Source organism: Lasioglossum baleicum, chromosome 5, assembly GCF_051020765.1.
Source record: "Lasioglossum baleicum chromosome 5, iyLasBale1, whole genome shotgun sequence".
NCBI classification, from domain to species: Eukaryota; Metazoa; Arthropoda; class Insecta; order Hymenoptera; family Halictidae; genus Lasioglossum; species Lasioglossum baleicum.
This window is the reverse complement of record NC_134933.1, coordinates 12,850,535-12,867,326: the sequence shown is the minus strand read 5'-3', so window position 1 is coordinate 12,867,326 and position 16,792 is coordinate 12,850,535. Positions and strand designations below refer to the sequence as shown.

Sequence of the window (16,792 nt, the reverse complement as noted above, 5' to 3'; positions counted from 1 at the left end):
TCACCCCTTGCCGTACAATGTCGTGCCTGACTCGTGTTCAAGATTCTAATAAATATGTGTGCTACTAATTTCCTTTAAACTGAAATAAAATTCTACTTTGGTTTCGTTAATGTACATCTATCGAAGAATATATAGGCATACAGTAGATATAAATTTTCTTCCTTTACTTAAGAAATTACGAACTACAAAAAGGTTTTAATCGCTAAAACCGTAAAATAAATTGTACAGCAAGGGGTTAACAGGTGTATTCAATCATGCCATTTGCAAATAAATGAAATTTTCAAATGGTACCGATTTTAGCTCCAGTTTGAAGAAAACAAGGTGGAGCTAAGATCATTAAAATGCACCGCGCAAACCATCGCGTCCGGTCTCTGAATATATCCCTCCCGAACGAAAGCAAGGAGAGCTTTCTGACGTTGACACCATAATGACCGGCTTCGGACGGATTAGGAGTTGAGGACGACGACAGGTCGGCCGTCGTCTTCGTCCCGCCGAGTCCCGTCCTCGGTTGGAAAGGAGGCCACGGGATAATGAGGTTACGGGACGAACGATCCTGGGCGAGGACGAACTCCCCGGAAGCCTGTCCTCATCCATTTCGGGCTCGTTTTAAATTCCTCGGAGTCACTGTTCGATGGAGCACCGCGGTTCAAAGTGGCTGTTATCAGCGCTGAGATTACGAGGGATGCGAGACCCGCCTCACAGTCGTCTACAATGTAGTTTCTGGTGGCCAACGGCTTACTTTATTTTGGATCTACAAATGTTATTACTAGACTGCGGATGTTTATGCAATTTTCAATTTTTGTAGGCAAATTTTAAGAAAGTGGAATTATTATAAATAAAATGTTATTTTCAGTGGTAGTAAAAATCGTACCAAATTCGATCAAATTTTACGTTCTAGCATTTTTGAAAAATTTTCAGATGCCATAAATGCATAAAGATCCGCTAGTTATTACCAATGACTAGTAATGAATAAATATTCATTATAGTAACCCTCATAATAAATATCTGAGTCGCGGGTACAGTCTTGTAAAACTATCGGATCCCAGTAGCATAGGAACTTTTTCTTCGGAGAGTTTAGGCGAGAAAACGCGTTATTATGGTCTCATACGGTAGCGGTCTGTGAAAAGGGGAAAACGACACGTAGCAACAGACAGAGACGCGACGATACCGACGAATAAGTAAGACAGCGCGAGATAAAACCTAGCGGAAATAAAAGCAACGACTCGTGCTTTCTCTAAGCTGCAGCTCGAGGGCGTTTTCACGTGTAAGCTGCAGACATGCATGGCTACAATGTCAGTGCGTGTATAATTCTCGGGTGCAGCGAGCGCGGATGCTGCAGCCTGGTGTCAGTAACTTGTCGGAGAAAACGCAAGAGCCGAAGAGAATGAAACCGGCGAATACAAGCTGAACCGACATCACTGGAATTTTATGCGGGCATGGACGCTCGGGAAAAAATTTTTCATTAATTCCACTCGCTGACGAACATCCGCTTTATCCGCCGGATCCTCCGCGATTTTTCTGTTCGCGCCATCTACAATTTTCCTCTGACCAAAGAAAAAAAGTTCTGTTTCATCTCGATCGACGCGCACCGGAATTCCCAATTTTCCTAGTATTAAATCGGAACTGAAACGATTCCCTGCGCCATAAGTCGTTCCGAGTCTGGGAATGAAATTTTTTCGCGACTTAAGCATCGAGAACACGTCATTTTAACTGCACATACAGTTAATTCAAAAGTTAGCATGTTTTAAAAATGAAAAATGACACATGTGGACAACTATTATTAATTTTTCCTGATTTAGAGAATGTATGGTTATTATTCAGAACACATAAATTAAGTTAAAACGGCTAATAACACAGCCGTGTATTATCTAATAAGAGATTAATGAAATGAAAGTTAGCCCCTGATGGATAAAGTCACGTACGTTCAACAGATACTTCATAACCGTATGCTAATGGTACCCTGATTGAGGACGACTACACGATGACGGAGGTCGTTTAATATACCTACACCCATATACATCGTGTCATGTAATAAATTGTTAACAACGCCGAAGATAACGCTGTACTAAATACTCGATATTAATGAGCTGTACTAGATACTACGCTACCGTAACATAGCCTGGCTAGTAATATATTATCACTGGCGTAACTAGTGAAATCGTTGTGCTTCAGCAATATTTACATTATAATCTATGACAGTAATTAGTTTCGTAACGAGTGACCATTACGATAAGATCGGCTAGATTCGAAATTAATCCAGCACGTTCATACGGTTTAATTAGTGGCTTCTCTCGAAATGTTTGCATCGAATGAAATGTACTTATCTGTTTCGACATTTCGTCGCGTTTAATATTATAATTTAGCTAATTATTAACACTTTACCTACCGGAAGCCTATTAACACTAAACCTACCAAGCCTCAACAGTAACTGGTATTATTTAGACTTTGTGCGGCTACTATTGTAATATATGCACTACTAAAGATATCTATACAATCGTTTCTTATAAAATCAGTTTTATTACTTTTCTAATGGTAAAATAGAAAACCTGGAACCGGTCATTTTGACCGGTGTTGGTAGGTTTAGTGTTACAGTAAAGTCGCGTTTACTGTCCGCGATCGGATACGCGATCATTGTCCAGTGACTACCCACTCCACTGTCGTGGTGTCCTTCTCTACGTTCGGATTTCTTTTGGAAAAATTATGTCGGTATGCGATCACTGTCCGTGCAGAACACAGTCTGTTGGACAGTAAACGCGGCTTTACTGTAATAGTATTTTCAATAATTCTGCTGTACCAAAAGAAAGCATAGAAAGTTTCATTTACATTGCAATCTTAAATGTGAAACTATTACATGACGTCATTGAGGGTGACTTGTTAGTTCACAATGAAAACTGCTGTTGCTATTGAAGGTTCCATTAAAAAGTATTTAGCCATGTACCATAGATTTTTCAAAATTGTGCAATAATCACTGATCGGTAATGTGTTAAGAAGGATCACTTCAATTCTCGTTCATTCCGAATGAATACGCACGCACAATTATTTTAGCCACAACCTAATAATTCATTCTCAGAGATATGGTATTCTCGAGTGCGATAGAAACACAGAATTGTTGAGTGGAAATTTCAGGTTGCACAATGTGTGTACTTTGGACCTGTCGGTGGGAAATCAAGTATTCAACCGTGAGTACTCCAAGACACTTATCGTCGGCCAATTTTCCCTTCTCGACAGCCAATTCTCTTTCTGCATAATTTATCACTCCCCTCCCCCCGATTCTTCCTCTTCTGGAAGCAACGTTCTCGTGAATGGCGCTGCTCGTTCACCGAAATACACTCGTAAATTTTCAATGCATAGACGCGCATCGAACAGTCAATGATATACGCTCTTGTACCAATCGCGCACTGAGGGATGCGATGAATCGTTATCATAAATTCCGAGCATTACAATTCCTTGGATTTCCGGCTGTTAGGTTATGGGACGTCGTGGTTTTCATCTGAACAATTTTAATGGAATATACTATAATCCAACTATAAATATTATTCATGGTCATTCAAAACCTCAGAGAAAATTGTACGGCAAATGTTATTCAACGCCTAAGTGTGAATACTTCGGAATATCAATTTCGCAAAACATTGTGGTATTACGTTTTTATTCGCGCGATTCTATAGAGATTTATTGCGAAAGCTTATTCTAGCCAGAGAAAGTTGGATCACAAACGCTGGATTAATTCTACGTGAATTCTGGTCTGTACCTTCAATGGCGAGACTCGTTTCAGTACGAAAATTTAGTACTGGACATAGTTCCCCCAAACATTCGCCCACATGTGTGGTAACACATATAATTGTTATTTCATAGCACAAAGTGATTATTATTATGATAATTCAAAAATCCATATTTCATTTCACCAAAAGTAGGGTAAAGTGCCCAAATATGGTATAGTCCCCTACTATGGCACTACCTTATATCTTGCAAAGGGGAAGCCACACTCTAATGAGAAAATCCCCAAACAATAATTTACCATGTTTACTCAACACTGTGCAGTGCATACGCACCATTCTATAGATTTTAGTATGGATTCTCCGCCTCCATTGATTATCTGCGTCTCCGCGTGTTGAATATTTTTGTGGTTAGATTTTCGATTGTATCTTTTTCGAGGGAGGTTAGTGATTTTGAAATGTTTGAACATATCTGTAGTTTCAGTTGATTTATATTAATGTTGGCCAACTGTTGGTTTGAGCTGAAATTCAGTTTCTCTTTGTCAGTGGCTAGTATTATCAGTCCACGTGGAGTTCCCAATGTGGCAGTACCAATGGTTTCCTAATATGGGTATAGCTATTGACATTCTTGGTGTGGGTGCCGAATATGGCACTAGGTGTCATATTAAGGACTCAAGGTGTACCATATTCAGAACCCCTTTCACTGGAACTTGCAAATGACACACCACAAAAAAAAAATATTTTTCCCAAGCTGTATTAATTTTTGAACAAACTTGATCCCAGAATCTTATAGGGAGGAAATGCATCTACAACTGGTAATTTAAAAAAAAAATCACATCAACAAGAAGTGGTTCAAATTTGGGCACTTTACCCTATGTACCCCTCAATAAAACTGGTACATTAAACTTCCATTGGGGCATAAAGGCCGCTAGTCACACATTCGGCGAAACTAATTTGCGAGAAGACCCGAACGCGATGAACAAACGGAATCACAGCCGCTAGAATCCCGACAGAGTCAAGCTGAACGCGGAGCCAAACTATAATCCATCCGTAACGAATAGGCCAATTATCAGGCAGTTTGCCTCGCGCCTCGCGGCCCATCCTCTTTCCGCATAATTTATCGATTTCCCGGCGAGACTGTGTTCTTCGAGCCAGAGGAACGGACGCGAACCGTTCATAGGCCACGTCGGCGTACATCCGTGAAATTTCCGATATACACCGAAACATCCGAGATCCCATGATATCGCCTTCTACAGTTCGGATACCCGCAACCCTGATCCCTCTGACACGCATTCCCCATCGATTTTCGTCGTTCCACCGGGTTCCACGCAGCCCGGCTGCTCCCACGCGCGGACGTTTGCGGCTTGATAGCCGATTCCACTAGCGAGGACGTGTTCGGCGCGCAGCTTCAGCATCAAAAGCTGTCGCCTGGATTTCCGCCGGTTTATTCTGCCGTTGTTAAACTTGACGTTCCCAGCAGGAATATACTAGACACCATGCACCTATGATGTAAAGACTCCGTGTTAAAAGAACTGAACCGTTCATTCAGCCTAGATTGTCCGAAGTGTATAGCTCAGCGGGCCAGATCAAATCTTTTGTTAGAGATCCTGCATTTGGAACGCGCGCAGGATGCGTTTTCACGGTGCACAACGACGTGATGTACAACAGTATTGGAATGTCGCTCGAACAACTGCACCAAGCTTCAGCGTTACCGCAACGTTGGCACACCCTTTTTATATATCATGGATTGCTTTCGAATGATTGGAAGGATTAGAGAAATAAATTTCTGAGAATGTTACGTTTTCTTCCAGTTTCATACGTGAAATTTTCGACTTTGCGAATTCACTGGCGAGGACCTGTTCAGCGTGTAGCCTCAAAAGGCTGTCAGGCTAGGCTTGCGCCTAGATTACCACCGGTTTGTCAGGATCCACTGGACCCAGCCAGGTTTATTCGGCCGTTGTTGAACTTGACGTTTTCAACAGGAATATACTAGACACCCTGCACCTATGATATATATAAAGACTCCGTGTTAAGAGAACTGAGGCGTTCGTTCAGCGTAGATTGTCCGAAGTGTATAGCTCAGCGGGCCAGATCAAATCTTTTGTTAGAGAACCTGCATTTGTGCTTTGACGGTGCACAACGACGTGGCGTACTACAGTATTGTTAGAGGAACGTTGGTACTCCCTTTTTATATAATATCATGGATTGTTTTCGAATGATTGGAAGGATTAGGAAAATAAAAGGGGAGATTGTTATGTCTTCTTCTAGTTTACGCGTGCATACAAGTATAGAAACTTTATGCACTTCATACGGGGTATTTTTTAGTTTGCGGATACACCAGCGATGACGTGTTCGACGCGCATCCTTAGCTTGAAAAGGCTTCTGTCAGGCTAGGGAGTCGCCTGTATTTCCGCCGGTTTGACAGGATCCACTGGACCCAGCCAGCTTTATTCTGCCGTTATTAAACTTGACGTTTCCAGCAGGAATATACTAGACATCATGCACCTATGATGTAAAGACTCCGTGTTAAAAGAACTGAGCCGTTCATCCAGCGTAGATTGTCCGAACTGTATAGCTCAGCGGGCCAGATCAAATCTTTTGTTAGAGATCCTGCATTTGGAACGCGCGCAGGATGCGCTTTCACGGTGCACAACGACGTGGTGTACTACAATATTGGAATGTCGCTCGACCAACTGTACCAAGCTGCAGTGTTAGCGGAACGTTGGTACACCCATTTTCTAAATCGTGGATTACTTTCGACTGATTGGTAGGATTCGAAAAATAAAATGCTGAGAACGTTATGTTTTCTTCCAGTTTGCGCATGCATAGTAGTATAGAATTTTGATGCACTTCAAACTTATTTTTAGAAATCGTGGATTGCTTTCGGATGATTAGAGAGCTAAAATGCTGCAAATTTCTTCTTAATTTCGAATTTATATATGCATTTAAAATAAATATATTTATCTTATCGTAAAACCGTCAAAAGAGTACATTTGGATTTAAAAATATATCGAAGTTGAACATTGGCCTTCAATTTATCATTTTAGGAAGCTTTGCTCTTCCAGGACCATTGTCAAATCGCAAAGCCGCGCGATGAAACTTCTACTGAGTAGCTCAATCCACGCGTCAGGACAACCACTGGCACAAGATAGACTAATAAGCAAGACTATAGGGAAGCGGGGCACAGAGGCATTAGACCACATCTAATCCCGACCCGGAGAAACTGATGAAGTCCGGTTTCATTTTGATAGCACTCCGAATAGCTTGAATTGCAAGACGAGAAGCAAGAGCGCCACAGACCTGGAAGGAGCACCGTCCGGAAGGGGTAATTCCAGCGTCGAAGTTATTCGTAGATGCGGACTGAATTTTAATGAACGTTCTTTGCCTTTGTGCGCTAAGCCGCTCGTAGATCGGATCCCGGCGGGCGACGCGACGCGAGGAGGCATGAAATTTTTATGAATACACGGATCATTCGTCCCGCTGTCTCTGCCGTGCCACGTGCTCCGTTTCGCAACGGGAGGAACGGCCATCTGTCTGGGCTCACGTCGATGTCGTTTCTCCACGGCAAGGCGTAACAAGGTTTACGTTTCGCCGCCTTCTCCTCGAGCATCGAGAGTCATAAGCGGGTCGCGACCCGTTGCCTCGCCCGAGGTAACGGGGATTTACAGCGCGTCACGTTCCTCACGGTGAAAAGATATCGACACGTTATTCCCGCGCTTCCGCAACGACCCGGTTCGACGAGCCCGGGCCCATCCAATCCCCGTAAATATCGGTCGTTGATTAAAACGAACGCGTACTCTCGAAATAAAATAAGCAAGGCGTGCAGCGCAAACTTCAAACCAGTAACCCGGAAATTCGTTTACCAAGCTCACCGAATTACCATCTTCACCAGCCACTTAACGGGAGCAGAAGAAATTTCTACAGTCTGGGACCAAACGATAGGGCACCCTATTAATTTGTTAATTTTTATTTGACAGATAACGTACGGTGGGTGTACAAAGTATTCGTACACCTTTTAAAAAGTAGTAACTTTTTTATAATTGTGCCAACCGACATGATTTTTTATAATCAATTAGAAGCATTGGTTTACGGTATGAGATTTTCCAAAAATTATATTGACAAGGTTACATGCAGAAATAATAAAGGCATTTTTTAAAACTTTTTTATTTAGCACCTTAATGAAAATTTAAAATATATGTTTTGTAGATCTATGGTAGTTATACGCATACTGAAAATTTTATTGAAATCGATTAACATACGCACGAGCTACAAGCGGTTAAAAATGGTGAAAATCGTAATTTCACACGACATTTGACAAATCCACAGAATCGTTATAAACAAGTTATTCTATTTTAAAGGACGTACGAATACTGTTTACACCCACTGTAAATATAATTGATCTTGTGTATACATCGTCTTGAGTTGGATTCATTAAAATAATGCTTATTTTGAAAAACGTAAAATTTCAAGATAAATTAATGCGACAACAATGACAGGACATGTGTTAAAAAAATGGAATGTACAAAAAGAATTCGTTAATGAATAACATTGTGTAAAAATTTCGTCCACTGTGCAAACAGCGCGCGGGAATTTAATTTCGACGCACGCGTCCGGATATTGTTGCGATTCCTGTTTTTCTTCCTCGTGAGTTTCCTGTTCCCGTCCGCTTCCTTTTATTTAGTTTAATGTCCACCTTTGTCGGCAGGGAGGAAATCGATTTTACTCGAGGAAGACACAAAGGTGTCTTTCTCGCGTAAGTATCCACTGCAGGGTGAAGACATTCATGCCACGGCTTGTGTGTACGCTGCTTCCCTGGAAAAACGTGACGCCCTTCTTACGAGCTTCCTCGCGATTCCTACGACTTTCAATTCCCTTTGCATCCTCGCTGCCTGGCGATCTCGCTGTAATCGCATCTCATTTTCTTTCATGAACTTTGCGAGCAGCTGCTTGTCGATGAAGAACAAGTAGCCGCGATGCATTGCGTTGGTTCTGTGTTGAGCCCGTTGTGACATTGTCTATATACCGGAGAAGAATGTTAATTGACTCGTGGAAAATGGATTTGACAAATATTTTCAATTAGGTGTTATTATAGCTTCTGAAAATTTGCAAAAAATGCCAGAATATATCCTTCGACAGAATTTAGTGAAGTTTTGATATATTTCAGATCTGCAAAGGCTACTATCACTGAAAATAATATTTTATTTGGTTCCGCCTTCTTAAAAATTGTCTGGAAAAATTGCAAATTGCATAAACTTCCGCAGTCTAATTATTGCGATGCAATGCTTGCATATTGATATATGAAAATTATGGACAAAGTAGAGGTTTTTACTAAGAATTTTCTTAGAGCCAAAAAATAGGATAAAAATCTCTTTAAAGTGTATCGAATCTCCTTTATCCGAATAATTAAAGGCTTGGGATTATTTATAAGGCTGCTTGGAGGTCCCAGGTCGGTCAGTTTCGATATTCGACGACGAATCTTGATGGGGTGATCCGGCTTCATCCGGGGACTTTTTCGTAGTTGACCTGTTCCCTTTTGGGAGCAGAGCGAATTTTCTTTTGGAGAAATAGAATGCTGGATGGGGACGTTGTCTAACCCATCTTACTTCATGATAAAGCGACGGGCACTGGTCGGCTCTGGGGGCCAGAAAGCACGCGTCACTCTCGAAAAAGAGACTTCTCCGTTTCGTTTGTTTCCCGGAAGAATCAGAGAATTTTTCTCTCTTGAAAGAATCAGAGAGTTCTCTGATTCGTTTTGCTTCCTCATGGATCAGGAGACTCCTACGAATAATCCTTTTTTCCTTGTGGATGAGGGATTTCGTTCGTAGAGGAAATTCGTGGTAGAAATGAAGCATTTTTTATTCTGTAATGCAACCCAGTTTTTTAAACAATATTTGCGTTCACGATTGGTGAAATAATAACGTGGAATCTCCATTGGAGATTCGGGGCGTTTCGGGTATCGTTGCTCTTAAATCTAACCCAGAGAATTTATGATGTAATATTATGATGATGTTATGGATGATGTATTCTTATATGTATGCATATCAGGTTGAAGGTTCTTTACAGTTTGATGCGCATGAAATATTGCGAATAGGTCAAAGTAATGAATAGGTCACGAAAATATACAGGGTACCTCGGAAACCATAATGAAAAGAGACTGTTTTCAAATTAAAAATGATGTTGCTGCACCAGAATGGAATAAAATGATGTTTTTCGCAGACGAAAATGAGAAGCAACAAGCGTGCAGCTTTTCTAATTTCATAAACACGTTTCTCGCAAACAGAAGTATTTCGTTAGCGTGAAAAAAGTATTGCAGAAATTTATTTACGTGAAAAAAAGAGTGGCAACTCCAGAAGAAAAATAAATCTAAACGATGATAACATATTTACAAGGAATACTAAATGCGACGCTTGTATCATAGCAAAAATATAGTGTGGAATATGAAAATCACTATCTTTCCATCATCTCTTCTAAAAATGTAAAATGGCTCCGAGTGCGCATTCTTCGAACACTATTATTTTAATAGAAAATTTCGAGATAAAGATTTATGAAATGAATGTTAAATACTAACTTGATTGCGAGCGAAAAAGTCAGAACTTTCAGTGTTCTTTCGGATTTCCCAGTTTTTCGAACGGAAATGGTGTTTCTACGAAAAATAAAGATTAACCGCAAATGCGGCCGTTCATCCGCATTTTCCCATTTATTTCGCTGGCGTTTCAAACTTTAAGTCTCCAATATGAAAACTAAGGGGATAGGAAGCGGAAAATCTTTTTATCTACAAAAAGATTCTACGAAACCGCCCAGTGAGTTTGCTTTCCGGCAGATGGAGACCGCAGTTGGGTCCGGTCGCGCGTCCGTTCCTTTCCCGTCTCTGCAATCCTTCAAATTTCATGCATCCATTCGCTTAACCCGTTCGTGGGAAACAATTACGAGGATCAACGAGTCCACTGGTCGCTGGTAGCGTTGAGAGATTTCCAGTTTGCGCATCAGCCGCAAATGGCGCAAGGATTTGCAGGATTCGTAGCCATGCATTTGCGTAATCCTTACCCGTCGGATACTTCATCTCCTTTCTGAACCGACTGAGAGAACGAAGGATGCTGCATGAAACATCATCGATATTCAATCAAATTCATTTTATGGGCCGGAAGCTTGAAGCTAATTACCCGGAAGAATCGACCGATCCTTTGGCCGATAAGAAAAGGCAACTTATTACTTGTTCACAAAGTATTTTTTACAGCTACCACATTTTTTATCACTCCATTTAGTGTCCGCTTTAACAAAAAATGTTCTCCTAAAGAAATAATAGCATTTTATTTCTAAATAATTCTTAAACGAAGCACTGCGAATATACAGTGACTCGGATTAATATTCGGACGCTCTAAAAAAGCCGATAATTCATTTAATATTCTACTATTCGATTTGAACTTTTTTGGGAAGCTAGAGCGGTTAGTTTACTACAGGACGTGAAATGAAATTTTTTCAAATATTGCAATTGATTGGAATTGTAGGCAAAATACTAAAAGTTGTACTTCTCAACTTTTTCATTTGGGCCTATATTGAAAATTGAAAACATACGTTTTGTAGATCTGTGTCAATTAAACATATTCTGAAAATTTCGTCAAAATCGGTCGACGTTGCAATGAGATACAAACGTTTAAAGATGGTAAAAATTGCAGATTTTCACGATTTTCGGCATCTAATTGCAATAAATCTAAGAATTCTTACATCCTTCAATGCCTGTCGTTTTTTCCCGCATCAACCGATTTCGATGATACTTTCACAGTGCATATAGTTGACTCAGATCTACAAAACGTATTTTTTCAATTTTCAATATAGGCCCACATTACTGAATTTATAATTTAAAATATAAATAATTATATTTTATTATAATTTAAGATTTACAAAAGTTGTAAAATGCAACTTTTACTATTTTTTTTCAATTGCGATTTTTGAAAAACATCCTGCTCTAACTTCCCAAAAAAGTTCAAATCGTATAGTGCAATATTAAAAAAGTTTTTGTCATTTCAGAGCGTCCGAATATTAATCCGAGTCACTGTGTGTGCCCAAAATAAAAAAAAAGAGTTTATAGTGCAATAGTAAACATATTTTGGATTTTTCAAGAAGTACGTATAACGTGTTTCCAACTGCAAATAAGTATTGTTCTGCAGACAATCTTTAAATAGTGCATTAAATAGCAGAAGACACAAGCTGGGGTTAATACACCTTGAACAACTCCGTTTGATAAAGATGAATTTTGTTGCAGCTACGGGCAGAAACTTTTTCCTTTATTGTAAAAGTTTAAGGGAGGAGTTCATAACTCATTTCTTAAGAATCTCCATTAATTTCGCTAGGTACAAGCGCCTACAAAAGACTCTTTGTCTAACGAGTCCCTTTTACTCGAACACTTTTACTTTACTCGGACTATGTAATTAGCAAAGGTGTGGACCGCAAATTTGTGATGCAGTCGATTCGACTCAGTTTTCACCAGTGTCCCCGTTTATTCAAATTAGGCTCGTTTACGTAAACCGAATAAGATTATTTCCACTGACACGGGAGAACCACAAAATGAAGGTTCGCATCACCAACACAATTTTGCATAATAGGCTGCGACCACTGCGACAAAGAGCTAGCAGAGATACCAATTGAATCGCAACACGTACCATGTATGTATATTTTCAATCATCTACGTATAAAAGAATGAAAAAACTCGTTTTTAATTACAGTACAAACACTCAGTCAATGTACTCAATAAATATGAAGTATAAATCGAACGGATACGAATATTGCTATGGTACGACTAATTAAATTACGAGAACAATAGTTCAATTTTACAAATGTACGCACAAGTACAATTTATATTGGAAAAAACAATTCGATACTATACAAATTATTTTAGTGAAAGCATTCGATTAAAAATATTTTTGGACAATGATTTGGAAATGATTTACTTCATTTCTGAATGATAATTAGACTGTGGATTTTATTCAGTTTTGATTTGTTACAAAGGTAGAAATTCAACGATATGGTAATTATGAATTTTTTGTGCTGGTTGCGGGTGTCCATTTACTATTGTGACAGCAACATCATGGCGTGTACAGATCAATACAGTTCACCGAGTCAGACTCGTTACACAGTGACAATGGTTGAAATGTCCATAACAGTTTCGTGTAAAACGATTTCATAAACCGCGTCTTGTATCGATTCACTTTCCGCGCAGTCTGCAGGGATTTCCCGTGGACTTCCGCCAATAAACCCCGCCATGAAAACCGATAACCAGCGACTGACGCAAATTTTATCATGATTCAATTGTTCCATCGTCTCCTCGATTATCAAATTTCGCACAATTATTCCGTCACATCTGCTGTCTGCATTCGGAAACGGGGCGTTTAATTCGAATTACTCGTGATTAGAGCGCAGGTGTTTGGGCGCGGATACATAATGCGCGCGATCTCGCGATTCTAAATAAAGACGAACTTTCATTACGCCATGACAGGATTTCGATGTATTCACGATCCAATCAAATGATCAACAGACAGATTCATTTAGTTATCTATTATTGGACGTTTCTGAAAAAAATGATGAAAGAACAACGATTACAAGAACAGTTGTAATAATACACGTGGACACATGCACAACTTGCTGACTTTCCTTTTTTAATAAAGATTCAATTTTTTCATCTCCCTTTCTCATCAACCACATTAGGTGATTAAGCAAGTTGAATATGTGACTTCAATTTGATTATATCAGTTAATTAACTTATAGTGGACGAAACAATATAAACGACAGAAAAAAAATACGTGTTTCTCACAATAATCAAAAATTGCACATTTTTTTTCTTTTTTTCTTTCCTACTTGCTCTCTGCTATGCATAAATTATTAGACTGCTGATCTTTATGCATTTATGGCTTATGAAAATGTTCAAGAAAGGCTAGAATATAAAATTCGATAGAATTTTCTACAATTTTTATTTGTTTTAGATTTACAAAGACTGATCCCATGAAAAATAGGATTTTACTTCATTCCATTTCCTTAGAATTTGTCTACGAAAATTGGAAAATGCATAAATAAATGCATGCGCAGTCTAATAATTATATGTTATTAGATTCATTGATGAACTTATGAGAGGAAAACCATTCACACGATCGGAAGGCCGACGATTAATAAGAAATGTGATTTCTGGGAAATACGAATTCGCATAAAGATCAGTGGTCGAAACCAGTAAAATTCGGGCAACTTTTTCGCCGTGCCGCGCCGCCTTAAAATTCCAATTTCACGATCAATTCATTACGAGGGTAGCCTCAACGAGCAGTTTGTCTTTCTGGAAACGGACTTGGCCGGTTAGCAGTCCAAGTTTCCGCGTTAAGCTGCCTCCGGCGTACCGGGAATGATGCACGAGGCACCGCGGCGAATTTTTATTCCGGTGAACACCTCGACGCCAAGTCGTGCTGGCAGGGCGCGGGTCGAATCCGCGTTGCCACCCATGTAAAATTGAACGAACGTCGCGCGCGTCTACGACAGGGCTCATAAAAGCGCCTGGTCGTATAGCTTAGGTGTGGATACCGGGTATTCCGCATTACGGGATCCGTCGCGCCGCCATTTGCACGTGAAAAGCACGGCAAGGCGTCCAGACAACGCCGGGCGTATTTCCTTGCCGGGGTTTATCCCGAAAAACCGGAGACCACAGGTCTCGCGACGAACGAGGTCTTTGCCGGGGACTTTTAACGGGACATCGGAGCTCCGACCCCGGAAGGTAATCTCCTTTTGCTCCTGTTCCCGGCGTGATTGCATTAGAAGCGTCCCTTTTTGCGTTGCGACGCCGCGGTTTGCTTCCCGAGAGCGTCACGTGCGAACTTCTCCCGCAAATAGTGTATACTGCGTTTGCAATAGTCCTTGTATTTCAACTTTCGATCTTCTCTCATCTTTCCTTCCTGCATTGTGACACTTAATGGGAAGATTACAAGATGTTGAAAAATTAACTCCAGCGGGAAGATAGTTACGGAGTGAAATGAAAAAAAATTAATTTTCGGCCTGTTTTCTCTGCGATATTCCGATGAATAATTCTAAGAAAAATCGAACAAATGCTGGATATCCAGATGCACATACTGTTATTAATTCCGATTTTTAGATTGAAAATTGTGAAAAACAAAAACGTCGAAAAAATGCAGATTTCGCATTGAGATTTAAGAGCGACATAATTTCTATTTTCATAGCATCAGTGTATAGTTTATGAGTAGACGGCAGATCTTTATGCAAAAATAAAAATTGTCTGCATCGATTGCAAGAAATAGAAACTAAATCGGATGATATTTCTTCCTTTAATGATTTGAATAGAGAAGGAACCATATATGTATTGACATCTTCAATTTTGAAAGTTTTTCAGCAATTTTCAATTTCGTCTTCTTAATGTTGCTAAAAATTCATAAAGATCCGCAGTCTAATTACGAGTATTGTTCATGCATTTTTTTCAGATTTTTTGGTGAGGTGCGCCGTGGTAAAAAAATCAAAATCTCTTTTTTCGACGTTTTTCCCAAAGTATGTATGTTTGATTTAACAGATTCAGTCTAAGCGAGCACTGCTGTACGCAATTTGCGCGCAGTCTGGCTGGTTCGACAATCGCGGAGTCAAAGGGGAAGAGGAGAGGCCTCGCTCCGGTTGATTTCGATAGAAATTTCTGGCAACGAGACTCTCCGGAGATTCTCGCAGAAAACCGGTTGCCGAGCCTCGAGTCTCTCGAGGAAATCGCGGAAATTCAATTTTTCCGCGATTTGTTCGACGAGATGCGGCGCACCGAGCCACCGCCAACCAGCTCCACGCGACTACGACCTCTTGTACACGCGGCCCCGTTATTTTCTGCGTGCGCGAAATCGTTTCCGTGTGCCGCACGAGGATCCTCTTTGTACACGAGTGTCTCCCCCGGCAGTGGAACCCTCGAGTCGTCGCGCCTCGAGTGTCGCTACCAATCGTGATCGATTCCGATCCGCCGAGGTCTTGAATACTCCTGAGAGTACGTGTGCGCAGGGCTGGGTAAGGAAGTGAAACAAATTCGGCCGTGCTAATTAGCGATAATTGCTGCGACGTCGTTGATCAATGGGCTTTCTTAAAAACTTGCACGCAAATCCGCGTTTTTCTGGTTTCACCCTTAACAGTCGAGGGATTGTACCATTATCCACAATATATTTTCTACGATCATGACTTCTGATTGAATTCGAATTACTTCCCGATTTTGGTGTCATCTGAAAGAGCGTTCTTTTAGTTGTAAGAAGAGTCGTGATGAGCGCTCTAAGAGCTTCCAGTCCTATGCAACAATTTCAAGCAATATGTCGTGCGAGAAGCATTATTTGAATTTGGAAAAAAGGGGAAAGAACTTATTTGCACACCTAATACAAGTATTGAATGAGACATTGTATCAATTTCATGTCCATGAAATGAAAAAATCATTTACAATGGAATTATTCTAGGTCCGAAGAAATGTTTGATTTTCAAGTTAAAATAACTCCGACTGCGAAGGATTAATTATTTGATGATACGCTGTGTTTAATAAATGAGGAAACAGTGAGGATTAGTTTAGTCATTTTGAATGTTCATTGCATACATTGAACGTCATGATGGCAGACAATTTAGCGAGAAAGAAATTTATTATAGCAAACGGTAGATAGGTAAGTACGTGCTTTTCCTTTATCGGGTGGAAAAATGAATAGTGCCGATAATGAGGGCAATTTTATATATGACTTGTCGATAAAGCGATTTGTCGACCAGTTGGTGGAAAATAATATATGTAGAGCGAACGTACCGGGGATACCTATTTTGCGCTTTTATTTATACACTGCAATTGAATAGTTGTAGAGCTGAACTTTTGTTACGTAATAAACGCGATAAAATATGACGAGCAAATGTAAAATAATAAAAGAGAATTTTCAGGAAAAATTTGTCAACATTTTTAATTATTAACAACTGCACAAACTCCATCGGATGTAAATTAAATTTCTACTTCGTACCCATGTTCGCGAACTCCCAGAAAAATAGCTCTTCTCTCAAAAGGTTGTGTGATTTAATTATTACGAAATTAATTAAACAAATGAAAG

At 40.0% G+C, this 16,792-nt stretch overlaps 1 protein-coding gene across 4 annotated transcripts in view; it reads right to left on the bottom strand.

Moving 5' to 3' along the window:
* Positions 1-16,792, bottom strand: part of Kair1d (Kainate-type ionotropic glutamate receptor subunit 1D) — a 319,596-nt gene that overhangs the window by 202,362 nt on the left and 100,442 nt on the right. The gene's annotated exons all lie outside the window — the stretch shown is intronic.